Here is a 26435-nt window from a genome sequence, read left to right on the forward strand (position 1 = left end):
TCTTTCTCTTGAATGAAGCAGAAAGGCTACAAATAACACTCCTGGTGATTATAAGCGGTGCCTCCTTTTCACAGATACTCACCATCTTCAGTGAGCAGCCAGCTGTTCTTCCTAAAACGTACCCCATGGAAGGGACCCCAGGAGTCGCACCTGTCAGCCCCATCTAGCTAGTTACCTGCAAGGTGCAGATAGGCAGGTCCTGCTCAAACTCACCTGACGCCCTCACTGCCCATCTCTCTGCAGACCAAAGAGGAGCACCGCAATATTTGAGCTCTGGCAGCCTTGAAACCCAAAGCAAGTCATTTTACTCCTAAACCTGAGTTTTAGCCAAATCCCTGAAAGAAATGCAAGGAAAGGCTAAAGTGTCTATTCCTCCAGAAAGAGATTTCTCATTCATTTCTTTGGCTTCAGCATTGCTGTGATATCTTCAAGAATGGTGGTATTTTGGAAGAACTTGAAGTGGATGAAGGAAAGAAAAAGGGGAAAGATGAAAGAGGGGAAGAGGATGGAAAAAGACAGGTGGGAAAGGAAAGGAAAGAGGAAGGAAGGAGAGAAGGAGAGGGAGTCCGGATGGAAACTTGAGTCCTGCACCCCACTGGCTTGACCATGTCCAGCTTGGTCAGGTCCTCAGTCCCTGTTCTGGACTTTCTGGTGAAGCAAAGAAGTGAGAGCTTTCAGCGGTGATGTCAGCTCCTGCCTGCTCTCCTGTTTCCAGCTCCCAACAATTTTAATGAAGAACAGTTCTAAAAATACGTGATTTGTATTCATAAATGCAGCCAAGGAACGGAGAAAAAAGAAGATGGAGAGTTGATTCTACCCAGAGGCATTTTCACCCGTAATTCTTGGCTTTCTTTCTCTCTAAGAGCTGCGCCCACCTCAGGAGATTTCATCTGTACAAAACTTAAATCAAAACAAACAAAACAAAAACAAACAAACAAAAAAACCCCCACCTACTTGGCCTTGTGGAATCTCACTCCCAGTTGAGCTTTGTCTCCTGGGGCCATGCTGACTGAGGAGATGGTGGGGGTCATAATTCTCCCAGGGACCAGCATGTCTTCTCTGTAGCTCCTGCCAACCTGCCCCCACGACTGTGCTGACACTGTCACCTATACTACATCCCGGGAGACACTTTCCATGGCTTGTGTAGGTTTTTGCCTCGTATGTTCATTTTGCGATTATTTCTTGATTGTTTTCCAGGTGTCAGGCCCAGTGCATTATTTCCCATCCCTTCCTGCCCAACAGCACCACGGGAGAAAGCAGAAGTCTACAGCTGTGCATGCAGACTCCCAGTGGCTCATTTAGAACCTTCTGGACTTCTTCCCAGGCACCTGTGAAGGGCAGCAGAACTCTCAAAACCACCAGAAGCAAACTCTACATTGGCTCCTAATTACTGACACACAAAGGCAAGACTCCTTTGTCTGGCTTTCAAGACTGGCATTGCTCGGCTGCACCAGCCTAGCTTCTCCCTTGGTGAGCAAGTTGGCCAATCTCTTCTCAACCTTCTGAACCTTCCTCTCATGTTGGGGTCACTGCCAGCCCACATGGTACCTTTGTACAAATTAGAAGCAAGTATCCCTTCCTGAAGAGACTTTCTTTCCATTTGATAGAAGATTGTTCAGAACATCCTTAATCTTTTAGAGCAAGACACTGAGCCCTTATCTTCCAGAAGAGTGTCATAATAATATATAAAGTATGTCCTCTGCACTGTGAATACACTTCTTTTGATCCATTGTCTTTGTGCATGCATGACTGTGTGCAGAGTCCTGTGGGTTATCCTCTCAGCTGAGTGGCTCTATTTCCCACTCCTTCTATACAATTTCCCAGATACACATCATAAGTCCCCCACAACTGTTTCCCTAGCTGCTCATGCATCCATTCCAGTTACTACTAGGCACTGGGAATACAGCAGTAAACAAGGTGGGTGAGGTCGCTGCTCTCATAGGGAGAGACTGTACACGAGTAAACAAACCATTATAAAAGGGCAATAAGGAAAATGAGAGTCATGAGCCAGCAAGTAACATGGGGACTTCTTAGGATTGTATCCCTCTGAAGAGCTGATGTTCAAATGATGAGAGGTCAGTCGTGCAAGGATCTGGGGAGAAAGACTGCAGTTATAAGGCAGAGCAAGGGTAAAGGCTACAAGGCAGGACTGTATTTGGCTTGTTCGGATGCCAGGAAGGATGACCACTCTGGGGAGAGTGGTAAGAGCTGTGGAAACAATCAAAGGGTGGATGAGCTTTCGTAGCTGTGCTAAGGAGTCTGGATTTTATTCTAGGATTTTAAACAGAATTTTAAAAAACTGAGTTATATAATCTGATGTAACTGCTTTAGATATCTTTCTGTGGAAAATGAGTCAGAGGAGCTAGAATGGATCAGGAAAACTAGTTGGGTGTTGGGAACTTAGTCCATCTGACATCTAAGGATTCCTTCTGATTCCAGCCTTCCATGATTTGGCCTCTCCAAGGGTCCCTACCATGCCTAGGGTTCTGTGTTCTATTTTAAGCAGAAAAGGGATTTCTTTTAGATTTTTGGTAATTGCCAGAATTTCAAAAGAGGCTGGACATGCAGCCTTGAGACCAGGCTTCCAGGAGGACTGCTCAGAGCCAGACAGCAGGATCAGCCTGAAAGGCCACTGCAGCAGCTGCTCTGCTGAACTCTGAATGCTGGAACTCGACAGTGAGGTCACTCCTGCTCAGGACAGCCACTCAGTGTCCCCACATCCTGCACTCCCCCAGTAGGAGCCCAGCGGCTGGAGGTGGGGACCTAAATTGGAGCTGGCAGTTTCTTCCCAAGGTTTTACAAGGCTCGGGGGCCAGAGGTGGGAGGTTAGCCAGAGTCTGTATAAAAAAGCAGAAGTCCATATACCATGAAGATCAAGGCTGGCGGCCAAGACCAAAGGAGCCAGAGGCATGGAACTAGTCTGCAATCATATCCCTAAGGGGTCAGGCTGAGAAGATGGGATCAAACAGACAGAAGGCTGGGAACCTGAGGGAGAAGAAACAATGTACTCTTTTGCATGCAATTTGTATTTGCATGCAATGTATATTCAGTTGCATAATGATTAATGATTAATACCTGTCTCCCCTATTAGACAGTGAGCACCATAAAGGTAAGAGTTGTGCTGTATTCATTTACTCACCGCAAAATGACTTCAGAATGCAGCACTGCACTCTTGGTGTCCAATCAGTCAATGTAAATGACAGCCACATAAAGAGAGTTTCTGTGATTTCTCCAACATATGATTGCTTTTCTATTATTTTCCACATTGTAAGAAGCTACCTGACAAAAGTCCTCTTAAAATTTAGTGTCAGCTGATGTTTTATTCCTTGTTCTTGGTGCTGGTCTCACGGGAGTTTTTGCTCGTACAAATTTGTTGAGTTGTATACTGATGATTTGAACCCATGAACCAGCAGACCCTAAGGATACTGTGTTGCATGAGGATGCTGTTGGAGTCCCTGGCACACCCCAGTGGAGAATCACGGAACCGCAGAGTTCTGGAGCAGGGCCATCCTTCTGTGTCAGAGAGCTAGCAGATTCTGCCAGGCCACGAGGCCCTAGTGCGTTTGGGGCCATTCATCATGATCTGGGTTTGATCAGATTCGCAATGTCATAAGGTTGAGTGAACACAGTAGTAGTGCATCACACGATGGGAATGGTAAAGTCAGGGTTAGGCCTGGGCATCTTCCTGTGTCCTCACAGGAAGGTCCCTATGACCAACTGACCAAGGGGGAAACATATTGGGTCTGATTTGTACATGAGTGAGCTTCTTATGTTGGTGAGATTCCCCAAGTGGACTGCTGGTGCACTGAGGGGTGACTTTCATGGGCAGTAGCAAAGGGAAATCCTATCAATGGGTAGATTTCAAGCAGTAAAGTTGGTCATTTACTTTGTGTGGAGGGAGAAATGGGTTGAAGTTGAGATGAACATGGTGAATGACTTCTTTAGTTGATTAGAGTCCGGAAGGAGTGAGATTGAAAGATAGGAGGCTTGTGAATGGACCCATGGGAATGAGCACAAAGCACGTAGATCTTTGTGGTTGCCTCACCTTAATGTCCACCAGAGAGGAGGTGCTCAAAAATCAGATGCTTATTCTCTGAATATCAGCCACCCCAGTGATTGAAAAATAGGCATTTATGAGTGGAGGCTATGCCTGACAACACAGACTCCCTCTTACCAAGGCTGATCCGGCTACTGCCATGCTGAGTGCCCAAACTGCCAGCAGCCAAGACTACCCCCACCCTCCACAATCATCCCGTGATGAAACCAGCCACTGGCGGCAGGTTGATTGTATCATAGCACTTTGACCCTGGAGGGGCATTCGTTCATCCATATGGAACTGATCATACTACTCTGGGTGCAGGTTCACACTGCTCCCCTCAACATCTCTGCTAGCACCACACCCAGGGAATTAATAGGTTGTCTGATTTACCAGTGTGGGATCTTGTACAACACTGCTTCAGACCAAGGGACCATATTTTTAGCAAGTGTTGTAACAGTGGGTGCCTGATTGCAGAATACTCTGGTTTTACCACAAACCCTCATCACCTGAATTCAGCATGACCTGGAATCATGGCTTACATGAGGCACTGACTCCAGGATAAATCCTTGCAGGGTTTGGATGCTACCCCTCAAGATGCAATATATATATATTGAACCACCAGTTGACATATGGTGCCGGGTACCCGACAGCTTGAATGTACAATGCATATGGTCTGAAATCAAGGAGTGAATATAAGATTGGCCCCCCTTCATCGTTACTCCCAGAGACCCACATAGGGTGATTGCTTCCCACACCCACACACTTGAATTCTCTGAGTTGAAGTGGAGGTGGGAAGGATCCCAAGTTATGACTTCCAACTGCTTTCTTCGGATTCCTCATGCTGGTGGACCATTGGGAAAAGGAAATAGTATTTGTGAGGATAATCAACCATGATTCCCCCGATAAGCTAGGGTTCTGCTTTGCAATGGGGAAGGGAACTCAAGAGGCAGAGGTTCTTTATGGCAAATCCATGACCAGTGGTCCATGCCCAGTGATAGTGGTAAATAGATAAGTGTAGCACCCCAAAGTCAAAAGTGGCAAGGTAGCTTAAGGACTTAGACATTGTGGGGATAAAGGTCTGAGTTGTCCCACCTGGTAACCAAACTCCACCAACTGAAGTGCTTAGTGAGGGTGAAGATGGGCATCGAAGGAACTACTACACCCAGCATTGGAACCCGTTGTGCTGGCGGGGAATGCACTCCACTCACACATGCGGTATTTTAGAGACTGTGACTAGCCGCCAACAGATGCGGCTCAACGGGAAGGCATAAAAGATCTGAATGGCGACTGGTGTAAAGCATAGACTTTGATCGGTGGCCATTTGTTCACTATCTTAACCTGCTCTTGGCCTCTTTACCTTTGATTCTAGACACAAGTGTGACAGTCGGTTCCAGGCAGGCTGTGACCCACTTTGCACGGGCAATGCCTCCCCTCAGATGCATACCATGGGCTTCATTAAAGGATGCTGGAGGGAACACTATTGGCTCCTTTCATGCACAACCCATAAACTGTTGTGAGGAAACACAACAGGGGAGTTAACAACTCAAGAGGCAACACTTGACAAATGAGAGTAGTAGCTACTGGATAATTTATATAGGATACACTGTGTATACTCCTCAAAAGACCCAGCAGATCAGGTACCACAGTAATAACTAATTTGTTTGCATTCATATCCCAGCTTCTCTGTTTGCTCTCCTTAGTCTCTCACTCCTGTTCCCTAGGATTCAATAAGATAAGCCAAAAATAAAACATCTGAACACAAGCTCTTGTTTCAGACACTGATCTCTAGGACAAACCCAAGCTAAACACTCCATAGCCACATTCTGGATTGGAATTGACTCTCCTAAAGGTTTGACCTCCAGTGGCCACATAGTCCTTACTCCCTTAATTCAAATTTTCCTCAGCCTCATCAGGATTTCCCGTCTTGGTATGTCTCCACTTTCTCCCACTTTGTTTCCTGTCCAACACAGACCCATAGCCCATCAGTCTTTGATCATCTATTCATGCTTTCCTTTGAAACTCTCACCTCTGGATCTTTCCTTCAAGTATGCTTACATTGAAAAATCTCAGCGAAAAGACACATGTTGTATTTGCTGCCTCGTATCTATTAACCTTTCCCCAAATGACGGTTCCCCAACTGTCACCTGGGGAGCCACCCCTGCCACCACTTGGTCCATGATGCCACAAGTAGAACATTTTACCAGGACTCCAGCCAATTAGTGCACTTCATTCACTCTGGTCCCAGTGATAGATTCAGGAATAGGTACAGGACTCAAGCCTATCAGACCCAATCAGAGTGGATGCCAGGGCTTTTGTCTGAGAGATCAGGAATAATGAGGAGTTTCTGCTGGAGTTAGGGTGGGGTCTGTTTTAGAAGGGAGATAACCCAGAGGAAGCAGAGCTGAGAAACATCCAATCCTATTGACACCATCTGATCCCCTGTCGCAAATTTTATTGCAGACAGTCTGACGTTTGTATTTTCAGTTCTTTAGCTGCTGCATCTACTGTTTAAGCCAGGTTGGCTTGGGTTTCCTGACATTTGTGATCATATTAATTAATTCTCCTGAAACATTCTTGCCACTTTACTTCTCTGCTTCCAATAGACTTAAAGAATATCTTGCTCTAAATACATAAGCTCCAGTACTCCTCTCAGCACCACCTCACAATCATTCTCTGTAATGCAGTCACTTTTCTCTCCTCTTCTGTAAATGACTGCATCCAACTCTCACTACTTTTCTTAAGTATCCATCTCATTCTCTCCTCTTTATATTCAGCAAACGACTTACCTGCTGACTCATTAACCAAATCAAACTTTTCTTTATTTTTCCAGTCCTTACACTTATAATAATTACCAGTAATTAGTAACAACTATAGTGGTACTTTATAAATGTTACTGAAAGGAGAATCTCTTTCTCCCTCGTATCTTAGAATCTCTGTGAACTTTGTTTATTTTATAACCCAAGACTTGTACAACATCTGGTATTTTGCTAATGCTCAGTAAATATTTATAGAATGGATGAATAATTCTTTCTTTCATCTAAATATAATCCATTTAGATTTACACGTGGATATATATATATCATATGTGTACTTATATATACACACACACATATAAACATATACATGCATGCTTTTCTTTAAACTGTCTCAATAATTTTCACATATAGATATGAAATGCGTATGAAAGAATTTGTTTTTTTAAGCTTCCTAATTATACTGACCACAAACAGATTCTTCTTAATAGAGGTCCTTCCCATCTTTATCCCTTTTCTGATGCATCCTGATTTTCAGCTTGAGAACACATGCTAGAGGCTACCCACATGTCAAAATAAGGCTAAATACCACAGTAAATAATCAATAATCCAAAGTGCACTAATTCTTCTAACCTCGAAGAGCACCAATAAAGGGAGCAGCTGCTTGGAACTCTACAGGATCACAGGATTCACCCACTCCAATTCCACTGAAGATGGAGAAACCAATACTTTGGCAAGTTAAGTGACATTCTCAGGGTTGCTGGAACTAGTACGCCAAGTTCCGCTCCAGGGGTTTTCCCATGATATCACTACTTCCTTCATGATGGTCCAACATCCAGGGTGGGTCTTCCGGGCGTAGACAGTTTGCTTACTCCTCCCCTTAGTTATTTGTCTGCTCAGGCCCTACGTCCATCAGGAGATGGAGGACTCGGAAAAATGATGTTTTCTGTGATCCTGTCCATAAAAGTTCTTCATTGTGCTTAACCCAGTTCAGCAGAACTGTTTTCAGTTATTAAGCTGTTTTAAGTTTTAAATCAAGATAGCAATTAGAAGGACTATTGATGAAGAACTTAACTGATTAATGAAGTTAATTCCTCCTGCCCATTTCAATGGGTACCAGAGACTCCCAACTCTAAATGACAAATCAAAAAAAAAAAAAAGTTTGGGCAGGCGACCTTGGCTGGCACCAGTGCCCCTTCAAAGCAGCTCCTGTTCTGAGGGGACCAGCCCTGCACATCAGAAGCTGGACCTCTCAGCCAGCAGGGCCAGGAGCCAGCCCCACCCACCAGGGCATCCACAGAACTTGCAGCCTGGCCTCATAGCCCCCCAGCCGGGGGGCCAACCCCAGCAACCAGTGCACCTGCAGCAATCATGGCTAAACCACAGCAGAAGGGCACATGCATCCCACACAGGTGACATCTCTCAAGAGCCTGACTCTGGTGACCAGGAAGATTATACCACAATGCTGCTCAAATGAAAAGATGCTCGACTTCAGTAATCGTCAGGGAAATGTAAACCAAAATCACAATGAGATATCAACCCACACCCGTCAGAATGGCTATTGTCAAAAAGACAACAAGTAAGTATGTGAAGGATACTTACTGTGAAGGTGAGGATGTGAAGAAAAGGGCACTGATGGTGATGTTGGTGGGAATGTAAATTGGTGTAACCACTATGGAACACAGTATGGAGGTTTCTCAAAAAATTCAAAATAGATCTACCAACAATTCAGCAATTCTTTTTCTGGGTATTTATCCAAAGAAAATAAAAACACTAAATTAGAAAGATGTATGCACTTCTATGTTCATTATAGCATTATTTTCAATAGACAGTATATGAAAGCAACCTAAGTGCCCACCAACAGATGAATAGGTAAAGATGTGGTACATATATGCAATGGAGTATTACTTGGCCATAAAAAATAATAAAATCTTGCAGTTTATGACAACACAGATGGACCTAGAGGGTATTAGTGAAATAAGTGAGACAAAGACAATTACTGTATGATTTCACTTATATGTGGAAGCTAAAAAACAAAATGAAAAACAAACAAATAAAACAGAAAGAGACTCATAGATACAGAGAACAAACTGACGGTTGCCAAAAGCAAGGGAGTGGAGGAGTGGGTAAAATATGTAAAAGAGATTAAGACACAAACTTCCAATTATAAAATAAATAAGTCATGAGGATGTAATGTACAGCAGAGGGGAATACAGTCAATTATACTGCAGTAACATTGTATTGGGACAGTTGGTTACTAGACTTATCATGATGGTCAGTTCATAATGTATATATATGTTGAATCACTCTGTTGTTCACCTGAAGCTAATATAATATTGTATGTCAAGTACACTTCAAAAAAAAAAAATGTTTGCTTCATTCAGTGGCCCAGTTTATGCAGTGAGGTTCTACCAATCTGGAATACCTATATACTTAGGAACCTGATCTTCCTCAGCCTAAACTTTCTAAAAACCAGAGAAGCCTTGGGGATCAAAATGTTCATCTCTTCATGTTATAATGAGAAAAATACACATTGGGACTGAACATAATTTTTTTTTTAAACTGACATAGAAAAAGGAGAAAAAACAAGAAATATGCAAACACAATTTGGTGAAACCATCTCCAAGCATATAACCTTAGAAGCAACTTTCAGTTTAACAGGACTCATTAAGTGCCAGCAACATGCCTGGGGTGGTGCCAGGGCCCAAGACTAGAAAGATGACTAAGCTGGGACCTCTGCTCTCAGTAAGCTCCTCCAGTCAGCAGAAGGGAGGAATTGTTCACCACCTGAATCCAAGAGAGCTCCCAGGCCCTTCTCCTTGCCAAACGATTTGAAAAATGAATGCCTGCAAACAAAGTCAAACCATTTTAGGGGCAGGATTTAGTCAAGGAGAGGCACCCGTCCATTAATCTTGCCCCTAAAATGAGGCACAGAACTCAGGAGGTACAGGCTCTCTCCTCCTCTGATGCATCGTCTGTGTTCCCTCAACCCACAGCAACAGGCTGTCTTAGGGTATGTTCACTCTCAATCTTTAAGAAAGCTGAGCCCTTGAGATTATTTCCACACAGCTCCAGGAAGGCACAAGCTGGTGTTCTGGCTGGTATGTGCACACCCCCGCCCTTTCCCCTGTTTCCTTTCTGCCCTGGACCACAGCGGTGATGACTTCCATCGCTGTCAGTGACAAAAGGGCGGCTATGCTGATGGTTATGTCATCCCTGTCAGGGCCTCTGCCTTGGCCACCAGCTCTGCAGGGCTGGTCTCTGTGCCAAAGGCCCTGATGCTCCATCCCTGACCATACAAGATGCTATTGCTGATGCCAGAAGAGAGATCTGATTCTCATCAACCTCCCCACTGTGTCAGCTAACTGTCCCCTCCCCACAACACACTCACACCACATCAGGGACACTAATGTCAGCAATGAGGGTGCTGACTCCTATTTCTGCTGGCACTGATCGCTGACACCCTGGGCTCTCAGTAGCCCATGGAGATTTTAGCAAACCAACTTTTTAAGTTGTTGTTGACTTTTGATTGCAGCTCCCTAAGCCTAGGCCTTAGATATAAACCCATAACTGTTGGGCCCAGGGACAACTGAGCAACAAAACTTGAATTTAGAACTGCTCTTCCCTCTCTGACTTGCCAAGCGTGTCCTTGAGCTAAGCCCTTGCTGCTTGGTTCTCGTTTTCCTTAGAGCGAGTTCTGCCTCCCATGTAAACAGACCTTGGGCAGGCCCATCCTGCCAGTCCTCCCAGCATATCTAGATGAAGTGCAAAAAGTACAGGAGAAAACCTAGATTTGAACGAATGACCAAAAAATCAAAACATGGGTCCAGAAAAAGAAACGCCCTGTTAACACCCCTTGTATGCAATGGTCTAACTCAGTGATTCTCAGCTGGTGAGCTGCTGCAGAAGAAATTAAATTAGAAAAGGGACTAATGAGAATCCTGTTTTTTCTTCCAGCCATTTGTTTCTTGTGATTGAGAGCTTTATCCCATAATCACAGCTCTTAGTGACTGCCAGTGACTGACAATTTATTATTGCACAACTTCTTAGAATTCACTCTCTCATGATTGCAAACAGTCAATATTTACACAGAATCAAAGTTCTCAGTGTTGCTTAGGGGCTCATTTAAACTTAATAACTGAGCTTCCTGACAGCACCACAAGCTCAAGTATCCAGAGCTACTTCCTCCTGCCTGTTCTCTTAGGTAGATATTTTCAGGAGGGACAAACCCTTGTGTGATGTACAAAACCTTAAGAGTTCTGGGATTCTTCCAAGATGCTTACCTACAATGCTTATGCAAATACTGCATTCTCTCCTTCCTAGGAAAACTGGTTTCCCCTGAAGATTTCCCAAAAGCTATATTTCTTTCTTTGGGGGAGCCCTGTTGCTTATGGAAACCATCTTCACTTTTCTCTGGTCAAGCTGTCTGTTTCTAATTGTTTTTCTTACTCTTGGCTTTGAACTTCACATGCTTTCAGACAATGCGCTCCTTAAATATGTTCTTTCCCGCAGAGTGTAGTGTTGCTAATGCAAACCATGACCAGCCCCTTGGGCCAGGGTTTATCTGCACTGGAATGTCTTGATCAGAGATTGCAGATCTTATATCCTGTTTGTGTGACTATGGATATTATTTGATTTGATTCTATTAGATCAAGTTCACAGTAGACTGTCTTCTCTTTCTGCACTACACTGATTTTATTATGCTTTTTAATGTGCCAGTGGTTCTCAACACCACCACACATAAACTTTCCTCTGAGGACAACCCTTTAGTAATTTTTCCATAAGATTGCACGTGGACTGTCTTGTATATCCTCCATTCAGCTTTCTCCTGATCACAATTGCCGCCCCAGTTGGAGACGTTCAAATCAAGAGGACAAACAGAAGGGGGGAAAGCACAAAACTAGGAATTAAGAATCTTATATAAATATTGTTTATGAGAAAGAGTGTAGGGTAAATTCACTTTTCAAAAAAATTATTCAAACGTATTATGTGTGAGGACTCATGACGTTTTATATTTCAATCATTCAATTACTCTGTGTCTTTCAACAGGTTCTTAATTTCTCTGGGTTTCAGCTTCCTTCTGTGTAAAATCTGTCTGCCCTACTATCTCTTAGGAGTTAGAGTCGTAAGAGATGTTTGAATGAAATAATTTCAAAATGTATACAACAACACTCACTTGTAATTTGATAATATTGTCGTTAGAATGCTAGAAATAAAAATGCTAGAAGAAATTTTTTTCTCTCTAAATGATTCCCCCTTAATTCTCAGGGTTGACCTTCTGATAAATAGAATAGACAGTTCCTGTGGGGTGAAATTCTAAGAGACTTGGAAAACATCTTTGACTCAAAAGATGTCTTTGCCACCTGCTCACTGATATTTGAAATACAATCAATCACCAAGGACACATTTGTCAGAGATGAAGCTGGCAAAGAGAAACTTCTGAAAGAGAGAAACTGATATGGATTTAAAATGATGGTGTAAGTTAAAAACTGGCTTTGGAAGCAGTGTGGGATGTTAGGGAATGGGCTGATCCTTGCTTGGTGTACCAGTCTTCTAAAGGATAAGTTTCCTGGCTTTTTCTGGAAAGTGTATCGCCTCTTGATCCATCAGTTCATTATTAAAATGGCAGGAAAAGGTAGTAAAACAGCAGTTACCCACAATGATCACGGTTGATCATTGGCCACAGTGAGTACTGCCACTCCAGTTCAGGGGACTACTGGTTGAGCCTGTAGGTCCACAAGCTGGGCAGGGGTATTCAAAGCCCTCTTAGCAAGATCATTCTGAATCACAGAATGTCAGAAATAGGAAGTCACTTCAGAGACTCTAATCAAGGGCTCAGTAATGTAAATATCCACAGCGGTTAGATGGGTAACATGAATACGTGAGTCAGGTGGTATGAAACAACAGGGAGTGGTAGGGTCTTGGCAAAATAAAGAGAGAATGTATGTGCCTCATAAGCATTTCAGTTCAGATCTAATTCAAAGTTGTGTGGCTCAAACCAGCTACGTCCCCAGAGTGATCATATTTGGCCCCCAGGCTGCCGGTCAGTGACTCCTGACCCCACTCCTTTGTTATAAAGGTGGATACAGCTGCAGGCACGTGAGCACAGAAGGCACAGATCACAATGGCTCGACTTGACTGTTAAACTTCACACTCCTCCCCCTTCCAGTGAAGCCCAGTTGTTCCTGGGATGGAATGCAACTTTGTATCTACAATCAGCAGGTCTGCATTTTCCCTTTCTCTCCTGCTCTGCCTCCTCTTGGACTGCTGATCTCATCATGTTGAAGAAACGTCACTCTGACTAATACTGATGGGGCCTTTGTGTAAACACCAATGTCTGTTCCAATGTGCCACCCCAGTGCCATCAGTGCCACCATTCCCCAGGCCACAGAGAAGGGAGAATCCTTCTCTGTCCAATTCAGTGCCACACTTTGGCACCTGGAGCCCAAAGCCATGCAGGGTGCACCCAGAATAGCAGAAAGACTCTTGTGAAAACAGCCCCGTGGTTTCTTTTCTCTGTGTGCATCTCCCATGCTCAACACTAAGACAAATACACAAACACCATCCATCTCTGTCAGAAAGAGCCACAGGACAGGCACAGTGCAAACAGTGCCAAGAAACATTTTTCCCCACCCTCGCCACTACCAAATAAACAAAAGCAAAGCTGCAAAGACATTGCTTTGACTAAAACATACACAGGAGTTTACATTAACTAAAAGAATTCTCTGTTTAAAGCCTCAGCATTAAGAAAACTGTCAAGTCAGTGCAGTGAGTCAGGACTTGGTTTATAACGTGCAGCTAAAGGGCCTATATAATTGTTGCTGTTAGGGCAAAAAAAAAAAAAAAAAAAAAACCCACCAAAAGGCTTATCCAAGAAGTATTGAGTCTATTCTTCAGCAAGACAGACAACTTCTGACGGCTTTCATCTTCTACCCATAATACGTTAAAAAAAAAAAAAACTCAGGGCTGAGTCTCCATCAGTGTATTTTGCCACATATACCCATGAGGATTTTGAGACTTCAGATGTGTCTGCAAATGATAACACCAAGAGAGTGAGAAGACAGCCCACAGAATGAGAGAAAATATCTGTAAATCATGTATCTGATAAAGGACTTCTGTCCAGATCATATCAAGAACTCTTACAACTCACAGATAAAAAGATAACTAACCCAATTTAAAAATGGACAAAACATGCAAATAGATATGATTCCAATGAAGACAGCCAAATGGCCAATAAGCATGTGAAAACATGCTCAATGTCATTAGTGGTCAGGGAAAATTAAATATTAACCACAGTGAGATACCACTTCATCCCCACTAGGACGGCTATAATCAAAAAGACAGCAGCAAGCATCATGAAGATGTGGGGAAATTGGTGCTCTCTTATACTGCTGGTGGGAATGGCATGTGGTGCAGCCACTTTCGCAGACTATTTGGCAGATCTTCAAAATGTTAAACACAGAGTCACCATATGATCCAGTGATTTTGCACCTGGGTATTTTCTCAAGAGGAATGAGAACTTATGCCACCCAAAAACACATGTATGAATATTCACAGAAGCATTTTTCATAATAGCTGAAAAGTGAAAACAACCCAAATGCCCATCACTTAACGAATGGATAAATAAAATGAGATACAGCCATATGATGGAATATTACTCAGCAATGAAAAGGAATGAAGTACTGATACAACATGGAAGAACCCTGAAAACAGTATACTAAGTGATAGAAGCCCCTCACAACAGATCACGTATTGTATGACACTACTGATATGATATATATAAACTAGGCAAATCCATAGACACAGAAAGATCAGTAGGTGTCTAGGGCTTGGGGAAGGTCTGTGGGGAAGGAAAGAGAGTGACTATGAATGAGTCAGGATATCTTTTTGGGGTGATGGTTATACAATTCTTGCAAATATGCTGCAAGCCACTGAGTTGTAGGCTTAAAATAAGTGAATTGTATGGCATGTGAATTATATCTCAAAAAGCTGTTTAAAAATATATATATGTACATATTTTTACATAGAGTGTGACATGTGAGTAATTCAAAGCCACAGAGGACTTAGTAGCATAACCAAACTGGCTCCCCCCAAGTCTCAACTGTAAATCAGTAGTAAATTTGGTATAGATGTGGACATGGATATGGAGACAGATGCAAAAATAAACACAGACTTCTAAAGTGTTTAAGTTATTATTATTACCTTCTATATTGGAATAGTTTGGCTCACAAAAAGTTGCAGAAATAGTGAAAAGATTTCCCATATACCCTTCTCCCAGCTCCCTCCTATGATATCTTGTATAACCGCATACGTTACAGACACAAGTTTTTAAATCTCCTGATGCTCTTCTTCTGTACTTTGTGACACTCTTCTTTGTGGTTGAGAGTCTCCCATCTTGTTTTGTCCCTGCCTTGAAGTTTGCCAAAACAGGACAAAACCTCCTTCACCACCAATACCACAAACTAAACACTGCTTGGAATTCCTGGGTTTGCCTCCAATGCCCATAAAAGGTAAGCATGGCCACCATCTGCCCAGCCTTCTTGGACATGTCCCTCAGGAAGACACAGCCCTGTGGCCAGATGCACCACGGGCTGCAGACGCAGCCTTAGGCTGCGGGGCCCACAGTGACACCCGAGCTGTGCTCACCAGCCTTAAGAAGTAGTAGGAGAGAGAGCATGTGTGAGTGAGGGTGTGAAAAGCTGCACTTGAACATTCATCCCAAGGGTAGGAAGTGAGAAATGAGGCTGATGAAATGTCAACTGAGGAAGGAGTAAGTCGATCGTAATGGATGGGCCATGACAGCCGAATGAGATGTTGGGAGTGAACAGGGACAGAAGGCAATCCTCAGATGGCTGGATGCAAATGTGAGAAGAATGAAAAAGCATTGGCTCAGTGCCAAAGGTAACATCCAACCAATTCCAACTGCAAAGCAAAATGCATAAAATACAGGGAAGCACTGAATCAGGCAAGTTGATCTGAGTAGAAGAAGACAAAATACAAGTGGATTCTTCAAAATGGATTTTCAGCGTTCTCTTGCCAAGCTCTTCTGGGACCATCAACTCTTAGATGCTTTCGAAGTTCAGCTAAAACTCTGGCAACCAAGGGTAGCGGCTAAACCAGGCTTTACAGCTCTGTCTATCCCCACATCATCTCGAGCTGGTTACTCTGCTGCTGTGAAATGCCTGCTCATCTGTAAAATGGGTACACTAGCACCTCCCTCACGAAGTGGTCGTGAAGACGTACGAGAAGGAGCATAAAGGACACACAGCATAACACGAGCTGGGAAATGTGCCCAATAAATTGTGGCCGGAATTAATATATGACCACTGCTTGCCAGTGAAGAACCAAATCCAGGCATGGCCTTGGAAGATCTCAGGTCCTCCAGGTGAGGATGCCCAGTACCGCCCATGAGCTCACCCTGATTGCTCTCCCACTGTGTCGCTGAGACAGGAGCAGGTTAAGGTTTTGAAGCTTTCAAATCTTTACTGGTCTGTCATTCATTTCTGGACTATAAAGGGCAGTTAAAAGAGCCTTAAAGGCATTGCAAGGATATTCTCAATGACTGTCTAAATGAGGACCGCTGGGAACCAGAAAGAGCAGAGAGCCTTCCCTCTCATCCACCCCATCCCCCTTGGAGGCAGCCTCTAGAAGAGGGCTGGGACTGTTTATATAGAATGCTGCCAAGATGACACTTTAAGTGGCCACGGGAGAGAGATTCCTGCAAATCACTGTGGGAAGGGCCGAGATTTCAACTCCAAACCAGAGAATGGAAAGACTATGAGGCTTAACTTTTAGTCATGTGGTCCCATATCCATCTCTGCTGTTGCCTCATTTCTGTGTTCCCTTTACAAACAAACAGGCAAACAAACTATTCAATTCCATTTATGTGAAGTATCCAGAAGACGTAAATCTATAGAGACAGAAGTAGATTGGTGTTTGCTCCGGGGACCAGGGGGAGTGGGAAATAAGGATAAATAGCTTAATGGGTGTGGGGTTTTATTCTGAGGGGATGGAAATATTTTTGAACTAGCTAGAAGTGGTGTTTGCACAGTATTGTGAATGTACCAAGTGCCATTGAATTGCTCACTCTAAAATAGTTAATTTTATACAAATTTCACCTCAGTAAATTATTTTTTTTAATTTCCTGAAATTCTAATTTCTGTTCTAATTGTTCATCTCTCACTTTCTCTGGAGCTCAGGCAAATCAGGCTTCCACCTCCACCACTCCACCCAAAATGCTGTTGTTTTGATCATCATGACCTCCGGGATACTAAATCCCATGGTCACTTATAGCCACATGTAGCTGCATGGGAAGCTGAGAAGTGTGGATTCGAGGCAGCCACATCTCCACTAAACTCAGCCTTTCTATTACTAAAAAAGAAGTGGAAAGTGGATAATAAAGGATAACTAGCCGTCTCTGCTAGTCTCTTTAAGGGTAAACCATTTAAACACTAGAAATGAAATGTGTAGCCTCCAAGTTGGGGAAGAAGTGGACTTAAAAGAAAAAAAATTAGATTACCTCAATAGAAGATGAAGAAGAAAAAAAGAAGCACTTTGATAAATAGAAAACACAAAGTAAGAGAGCAGAAATAATGAAACTATATAAATAATTATACTAACTATGAATGAATAAACACAACCATTAAAACACAGAGATTCTTTCAAGTAATTGGTGAATTTCATCTCAGTTATCAAATTTGCGGGCAAAAAGTTGTTCATAATGTCCCCTTACTATCATTTTAATGTCCATGGGATCAATAGTGATGATCCTTATTTTGTGTCTAATTAGTATTTAGTGCTTCTCTCCTCCTTTCTTATTTAACTCAGCTAGAAACTTATCAATTTTATTATGTTTTCAAAGAAATAGTGTTCGGTTTATTGACTTATGTTCTCATTTTGTTAGTTTCTGCTCTGATTTTTATTATTTCTCTTCTTCTGCCTACTTTCGATTTAATTTGTCCTTTTCCTTGTTTCCTAAAATGAAAAGTTAGTTGTTGTTTTGAGACTTTCCCCTTTTCTGATACACATATTCAGTGCTACCCATTTCCCTCTACATCCTGCTTTTCCTGCATCCTACAAACTTTGAAAAGTTGCATTTTCATTTAGTTCTATGTAATTTCTAACTTGTCCAAGATTTCTTTCTTTGACTCATGTATTATTTAGATGTGTGTTGTCTAATCTCTGGTATTTTGGAGTTTGCCAGCTATTTTTTGGTTATTGATGTATAGTTTAATTTTACCATGATCTGAAAGCATACTTTGTGATTTTCATTCTTTTAAATTTGTTAAGGTGTGTTTTTGTGGCTCAGATTTTGGTCTGTCTAGGTGAATGTTTCAGGTGAACTTAAGAAGAATGTGTTTTCTACTGTTGTTGAATGAACTAATCTATAAATGCCAATTAGATCCAGTTGATTGATGGTGCTATTCATTTCAATTATATCCTTATTGATTTTATGACTTCTGTATATGTCATTTACTGATAGAGTGGTGTTGATGTCTTCAACTGTATATTTGTCTATTTTTCTTTGCAGTTCTATCAGTTTTTACCTCAAGCATGTTGATATCCTGTTAGGTGTACACATTAAAGATTGTTATGTCTTCTTGGAAAACTTATCCCTTTGTGATTTTGCAATACTGATTCTATGATTCTACAATACTCTACTCTTGAGTAGGACCAGGAAGTACCATTCCAGGTGCACAATCCAAAGCTGCTCATATAGATCATTTGAAGGGAACACAGACTTATAAATAAAGCCTCACAAAGGAATTTACTGATCTTTTTCTGAAGAATCAATAGTATTCAGAACATTTTCTCTGCTAGTGCAATTAAACCAGAAACATTAAAAGTGATTCTAAGAAAAAACATTCCACAGAGGGAGAAAAACAAACAAATCACACAGCTTTTCTCACCATTCTCAGGGAATGTCTTCAAGTCACTTTTCATCCACAAGAAGAGTCATTTTAACAATTTAAATATCCATTCCTGAGTCATAGTCATATTGCCCAGTTTTAGATGATCCCCCTTCTCTAGCTCCAGCCTGCTTCAGCCAGGAAATTCCCAGAGGAGCAGGGGATGGATGCTTTTTCTCTCGTTTCTCATCTTGCCCTCCCTCTGTCTCTGCCTCCCTCTCAGGTTGCCTCTGAGCCTGCAGAGTTGGGGGTTGGATGGAAGGGCTGCAGGTGGAGAGATAAGGGGCAGGAAACCTCTTGCCTGCACAGACCTAACCCGAAGATGGTGCCCTGGGGCATGGCAGATGCCCTGCTAACAACTCCTCCCTTAGGGTGATATGTGGCTTTCTCAGAGACAATCCGAACTGGGTCCTTGGGTTGCAACTACCATGACAAGGAACCTGAGGCTCCCAGCAGGTCAGTAACTGACTCTTCTCAGCCAGACATTATAATTCTTCCTTCCTGGGCTTCAGGTGGTCCAGTAATGGCTCACCCCTACTGGAGTTACATGGCTGACCTCTTGGATGAGACTCACAGGGCTCAGGGTCTATCCTCCATGATATGAGTCAAACCTGGTCCTTGAGAAGTATGCACTCATCCTCACTCTACCGAGAGTGGGAGATCTCCTGGTGCAGCCCTTCCTCTCAAGTTAGTTGCCTCAGTCTATTCTTGCCACAGTTTCACCCTAGATTTTATGCTCCCCAACTCTAACAGGGCTATTTCAAGGTAACTGAGCTCTTTCTTCGGGGCACTCTGTCTCTGGATTAAGAAAAGACCGAGCAGAGTCACTACCCTTCTCAACTCTGAGAGGTAGGCTAGGGACAAGGAGGTAAAACACATGGCTCTCTGACATCTCTCCACACAGACATCTTCTATTGTCTTGGCCTCTAACTTGAGCCCTCTAAAAGAGGTTGGGCTAAGGGTACCCAAATGAGCTTTGTGCCACTCTCTTTGAAAGTCTTGCATAGGTGGTCTAAACATTGTTTTGGAGTCTGGGGTAGCTGGTCTTTTGTTCTGGGCCTTTGAAGCTAGAAAAAGGCCATTGTAACAATCTGTTACATGATCAACATTGTCATTAAGCAATGGGACAAATATATCCAGAAGAGTAACTTGACCTTAATGAGTCTCCACTTCTAGAAACATACATCATATATCTGCATAATATTCTCAGGTTTACTCACCTTAACCCCATGGCTTTGGTGTCATGGATGCCAGGAAGTTGTGGCAGCGAGGAAGGGAGATCATTTGGAGGTAAGAGAAGACCCAGTCTTTTCAGCTTTCTCAGACTGAAGCATTCTTCAAAATTTTAACAATCAGTTAGCATTATGAATTTACAAACTGCTTTCTTCTTCTTTCCTTTTTTATTTCATATCATGGTGACCACTGTGAGTCTGGGGTCTCTGTCATTACCCCACTTTCTTTTTACAGAGTAGTATATTGAAGCTCAGAAAACTGAATTCTTGCTTAAGGTTAGGCCGCTGGTTTACAGCACAGAAGAAATTGAACTCTTGCCTTCTCTCCAGGACTGTCCTCTAGACTGTCTGCATGTGAGGCCCACACAGTTTTAGCTTCTTCTTACCAACAAGCTGAGATGAAGTAGATTTTCAAAAGGCAACATTTCAAAAAAGCAGGCTAAACAATCCAGCTAGTAAGCACCATCATTCAAATTAAGAAGTTCCACTCGGTAATTACATATATATTTGGAACCGTAGATTGCAGAGTCTCTTAGAGAGATGGTTTTGCAGGAATGCACTTGTCATGTTTAGTGTTCTAGCTCTGAGGATGGAGATGAATCTCAGAAAATATTGATCTAATAAGGAAGAAACACTGAAGAAAAGGCTCAAGACAGGGAGTGCTCCAAGTTGGGTTGGACAAAGGTTTTGAGTAGTTTATAATTCATCACGTGAATTTTCAAAACAAATAATATTTCCCTGAATTTCATGGCCCCCAAATCTTGTGATTGCTTATGGCAATGTCCCCGCTGGCTGTAACAGTTTGGAAGAAACAAGTAACTTCTCCAAAGACTGAGAGAGGGAGTGCAGGGTGGTATCAACAATGCGACATGAGGCTACTTGGTTCCCAGATGCGTCCCCAGTAAATGAATTTTCTTGGAGGACCCATCCACACAGCGTGCCAGGCAGGCTTCAGGACTATCACTGCTGGCCTATTCAGCATGGATGCTTTGTTGACTGCCACCACCCTAATTCTGGAGAGTGACAACCAGGAATTCTTAGCTGAAACAACAGAGAATCTAGCTACTTTATCTTGATTGCACTATTCATGTTTTATTAGTGGGAAAAAAATCAAATTTTTGGATATCTAATTTAATTCCAGTTAGAGGAAGGGAAGTCTGTGAATATATGTGGGAAACAATTTTTTTTTTTTTTTAAGTTTTAGCTGCCTAGAAACCAATTCACTTTTAAAACACCTCCAAGTAAAAATAAATTAGGGAGCAGTTTGATCACACAGGTATTCAGGGAGCTGATTCAGGCCCAACACACATGAGCTAAAAAAAAAATTGACTAAACTGCTCAGGAAAGGGAGTTTCAAGTGTGCAGCATCACAGAAGCAGCACTGAGACTGAGCAGCTGGGGTGAAACCAAGGTCCAGGAGCCTTTCTCTCTGGACCTCAGTTGTCCCACCTGCAAAAGAGGGCAAACACGCAAATCCAAAAGCACAGAAATCAATCAACGATTTCATAAGGTCTAGTCAAACGGTTACAGTTATGACGGTAAGATCTCTGTCCATGAAATCCCTTGCAGTGAATTGAGAGAGAGAAAGGAAAAGCTGTGTGTGTCTTGTCAGAGGCATAGGCATAGTGGGGACTAGCTCTTGAGGAAGCTGCCTGGACATGAAGCTGGGCCCAGCCACTCGCTGGACATGTGACACGGTCAGGGAGACCACTGGCCCTCCTCTGGGCCTCAGCTCTGTCACCTGTGAAACTGCACAGGGTGGTTGTAAACATGAAATGAATTTGCATATATCAGGTGTGAGACTGGAGCTTGGCACATAATAAGTATTCAGCAGGTTATTACCTGCATTTATTCTTTTTCATACACACAGAAGAACACAGATTTAACCTGAGGAGACATTCAAGGTGGGGCAGAAGGAAGGATCAGGCAAACAGTGTTATGTAGATTATGAAAGGGAATTCTGCTTTTATCGAAGTATTTAGATTAGCAATAATCAGTATTTGACGCCCTTTGATGTGCAGACACTGTGCTGGGCGCCTAATGGTCTCTGATGGTCTCAACAGTTCTTCCAGGTGGACAGTAAAAAATTCCTACTCTGCTCATTGGCAGGTGAGGGAAACAAAGTTAGAGTAAGTGGTCCAGATCCATGTGGTGACAGAACCCCAATTCCAACCCAAGCCTGTCTCAGCTTCAAGGATGAGAGGTTACTGTTGCAGAGAAAACTGTGGCTCTTCTCTGCACATCTGGGCTGGGCGGGCCTTCTGCTGGCTGCTTTCCCACACTCCATGCCTCCAGATCTCACGGCTCTGCCCACTGGGCTTCACCACCTTCACTTCTTTAGAGTTGAGCCAAGCCTTCTACTTTATGCCACACGGTGCTCACCAGCAATGGGGAGGTGGGACACATCTGGAATTTTTTCAGAGTAGGCATTGAGATGACATCGCTGACAACACTCGGGTATATTTGTTTCCAGCCATGCCGACTGGCACTTGTGCACCTTGGTGTGAATGATGAGCCTCATTCAAGCTGGAAGGATGACTCATCGCCTGTCAGTGCTAACTAGTGAGGCTTGCTGACTGCAGCCTGAAGCGCCTGGAGACGGTCCAGGGACCCTCACTCATTGGTGCCAGAGGGGGTGCTCACCCTCCCCTCCCAGCATGAATCTGTCTCAAGGCTTAGAATCCCCAGCGCCACTTCCAACCACCACCTTTCCCGCAGTGAGAAGGCAAGGCAAGGAGAGATGAACGCATGGCCTAATTACACTAACTAATGGCCTGTCACGGCAGGAGAAGCCGTGAAATCTCTACCTAGGGGTGGGTGCCCAGGCTTGCATATTTCTTTTTAATTGTAACATCTCAGAAAGTTACAAGAAGTTGGAATTGGCCTTGCCGTGACACTTAGGAATCCCAAATTACGTGTATTTTGTTTATTTTGGGTGAGTCTTCCTATTAGGCATGCTCCTCAGCAGGGCTGACCATTTGTGGTCATCACACATCTCGTGTTTGCTTGGCTGCAGTAAGAAGTCATCTGTTGCAATCACTGGTCATTTGTATCTGTTAAGAAGATTCACAGGGAGAGGCTATTAGGGCAGAAAACAAGTTTCAGAGATGAGGCTGCAGGGCTCAGCTCTGCAATCAACCTGCTTGTACATTTCTGTGTCTCCCTTTACTTCTCTGGCCCTCCTTTTTCAATGTGGTGTTTTAAATTCTGGCTAAAATAGGTGACTTCTAAGGATTTTAATATGATCTAATCTATCTTCTGACTCTAGAAACATCCATGCCTGAGCCTCGCCAAGGGAAGCCATTCGGTTTAAAATCGTGCAGAGAGAAAAGTCTCCTAGCCTCTCATGGGGAGGCGTTCCTGGAGTTGACAAGTTTTCTCATAAGCAAGGTGCTTTCTTAAACACTCTTCTTGGGACCCCTCTGACAGCGTTATCTGTGGTTGTCACAAAAACTAAGCCTATTTATTATCATAAACCTGCCCGTCTCTTCCTCTCCTGTTTGCGCTGCTGGGACTGTGAAATCAGGAAACCAGGGGCAGAGGAATTGCCCTAACCCTGTCTGGTTACCTGACCCTTGCAGATGGGAGAAAAAAGGGAGGGAGACTCCTTTCCCCATCTCTCCTCCCAGGCTAACCCCCACCTGTGCTGCAGGGGCATCAGGAAAAAATGAACAAGATCAAAGACTTTGGAGGCAAATAGATGAAGGTTCAGCTCCCAGCCCTGCACTTGCTACTTGTGTGATATTACGTGAATCCTCTCTCCGAGTTCTGTATTCTTATCAATGGAATAAGGATAAACACACCTGGCTTGCAGGGTTGTTTAAAATAACTGAGAAAAACACCAATAAAAAGCTTATGATGACTCAGAAAATTCCAAGAACTATCAGAACTGAAATTGAAGCTCCCGGATTACCAACCAGGTCCTCTTTCCTCATTTGAAGGTGGGGTCAACCTCTTCCTTCTAATCAGGGTCCCCCACCCCTTGTCTTCACTTCCTGCTCACAGGGGGTGCTGTCCAGACTCCCAGACAATGCCCATCCAAGGATTCCAAGCCTGGTTTTGAACAGCACTGACAGCCAATCCTTAACACAGGCAGGAGATTCTGGGGCAGGCAGCCTGTCAGCAGTTTGAAAACCTAGGAAGTCAGTGGAGATGGAAGACTGCGGAGCACCCTGGGTGGTGGAGAGGAAAGTGCTCCTGTTCCTGATGCCGACACAAAGACCTGCAGAGGCCTTCCTGACTCCAGGAGGAAGGGGTGCTGTCTCACCTGGAGACCAGTCAACACTCGTTGGCCACCTCCAGTCCCTAAACAGCGGAAACTGACAGCCCTCAAATGTGTTTCACTCACAAAACCCACACAGTGGTTTTGAAAATTTGTGTCAGTTGCCAAGATTTAAAACTTCTGAGAGTAGACATCAAAATTCTGGTTTACAGCTTCTTTTCTCTTTTTAATCTCAATATTTCTACATAGCAGCAGTTGACCAGAGTGGAGCTGATGCTGTCTTTTTAGGCTAGAAGCTCTGTCTCTAACCTTAACTCTTCCCTGTTGTTATAATAATACACCTTTTTCTTTTTTCACATTTTTTAATTGAGTTATAGTCATTTTACAATGTTGTGTCAAATTCCAGTGTAGAGCACGATTTGTCAGTTATACATGAACATACATATATTCATTGTCACATATTTTTTGCTATGAGCTACCACAAGATCTTGTATATATTTTCCTGTGCTATACAGTATAATCTTGTTTATCTATTCTGCATATGCCTGTCAGTATCTCCAAATTTTGAACTCCCAGTCTGTCCCTTCCCACCCCCCTCCCCCTTGGCAATCACAGGTTTGTATTCTGTGTCTATGAGTCTGTTTCTGTTTGGAACACACCTTCTTAATGTGTTACTCAGTGGCTTTTCCAGGTACCTGAGTTGCAACCTGATTCCTTTAACAAATTTTGTGCCAGGTGCTGTGCTGGACACTAGATGTCCAAGAACACACAAGTGAGCTATGCAGACAACAGCAGTAAAACCTAGGCTATTAGCAATAGAACAAAAGGCTATGGGAATCTAGAGGTGGGAGATGCTAATTGCCTAACAATAATAACACCTATCAGTTGTTGAGTGCTGACTACATGTGAAGCATTCTGCGTGCCTAAGGAATCTGGGACGGTTTCTCAGAAAGATTTCCCTTCAAGAATAAGAAAACTGTCAGCTAGAGAAAGATATTCCAGACAGAATTGCACATACAAAGGCTTGCGAGCCAGCCAAGCGTGTTCAGTGAACAAATGAAAACTATGATGTGCTTGCAGCCTGAGTTGCCTGTGTGACTGAGACAAGAGAAAGGGCTGTAAACTTAGTCTGGGACTAGAGGGGACCTGAACTCTAGCTTGTGACCACTGTGGAGGCATTCAATGGCCGGCTCCTCCATGGCCCTTCCTGAGAGCAGGCTTAAGGTGAGGTAATGGATCAAGGATCCTGAAAAAGAGGAGGGGAAAGGGATGGAGCCACTGCTCTGTCTGGACCTTTGGGAAAGGATGCTGGTGTGAATTAGCCTAGGCTGGTCCCCACCACCCCTTACCCGACTCTCCTATAGAATATGCTCAGGGAATTCAGACTTGCATGTGTATTAGTCCAAGTCCAACCTGATATGGAAGGTAAAGCTGGTGCCAAACATACTGACAATGCGTTTGAAACCTAGTGTGATTCATTTCCTTCCCTCTTGAGTGGATCATACTCCTCCCCCATCAGAACAGATGTTTGAGTCTTTGTAAATGTCTGTGAACATACATCTCTCCACTCAAAGCCATGCTTAAAATACCTTTCTTAAATATGTGCTTTCATCTTGCTCCTGTAGCATTTTCTCTATTTTTTGTTAAATCCTTCTTTGGGAATCGCTTCTTTTTTGGCAACACCTATCCGCACTAATATGCAAAGGGGTCACGGGACAGTTCTGGGGCCACTTTGCCATGCAGATTACTTAGGAGAAGCAACACGAGAGCCCTTTGGGAAATTCTCGCATGGAACTAAATCAGAAAGTAATATCCTGTTTTGTCTGCATGCTGCACTAGTCCTCGTGTGTCCTGTAGAGGAGTCCTGGAGTTTCTCCCCACTGGCTGAAAGACAAACAAACCACTGGCTCCCCGCCCTACCCTAGAGCTGTTAGGGAATTACATTGAAACAAAGTATCTTCAAAACTGAACCAAAGAGATGGAAAAGGAGCTGTTAAGATCTCACTAGCTGCTAACTTCAATTCTTGGGGAAGAAATTTTGATTTTTGCAGGAAGGACAAGCATTTATATCAAGAGTAGTTGACTCTCAAACTTTTCATTTAAGAGGGTCCCCTTTTTAACTTCTAGTACTTTCAAGAACTCTCCAGAATAGTCATTGTCAATAGCAAGCAGCTGAGAAAAAATATAATAACAAAAGTCAACTAATAGTTCAGCAAGAGTATTTAAAGGAATTTTAATTGTTAATTATAGCAGTATGTTTATCTGCCCACTGAAAATGAC

This window comes from Camelus dromedarius, chromosome 34 (genome assembly GCF_036321535.1).
Source record: "Camelus dromedarius isolate mCamDro1 chromosome 34, mCamDro1.pat, whole genome shotgun sequence".
Lineage (NCBI taxonomy): Eukaryota > Metazoa > Chordata > Mammalia > Artiodactyla > Camelidae > Camelus > Camelus dromedarius.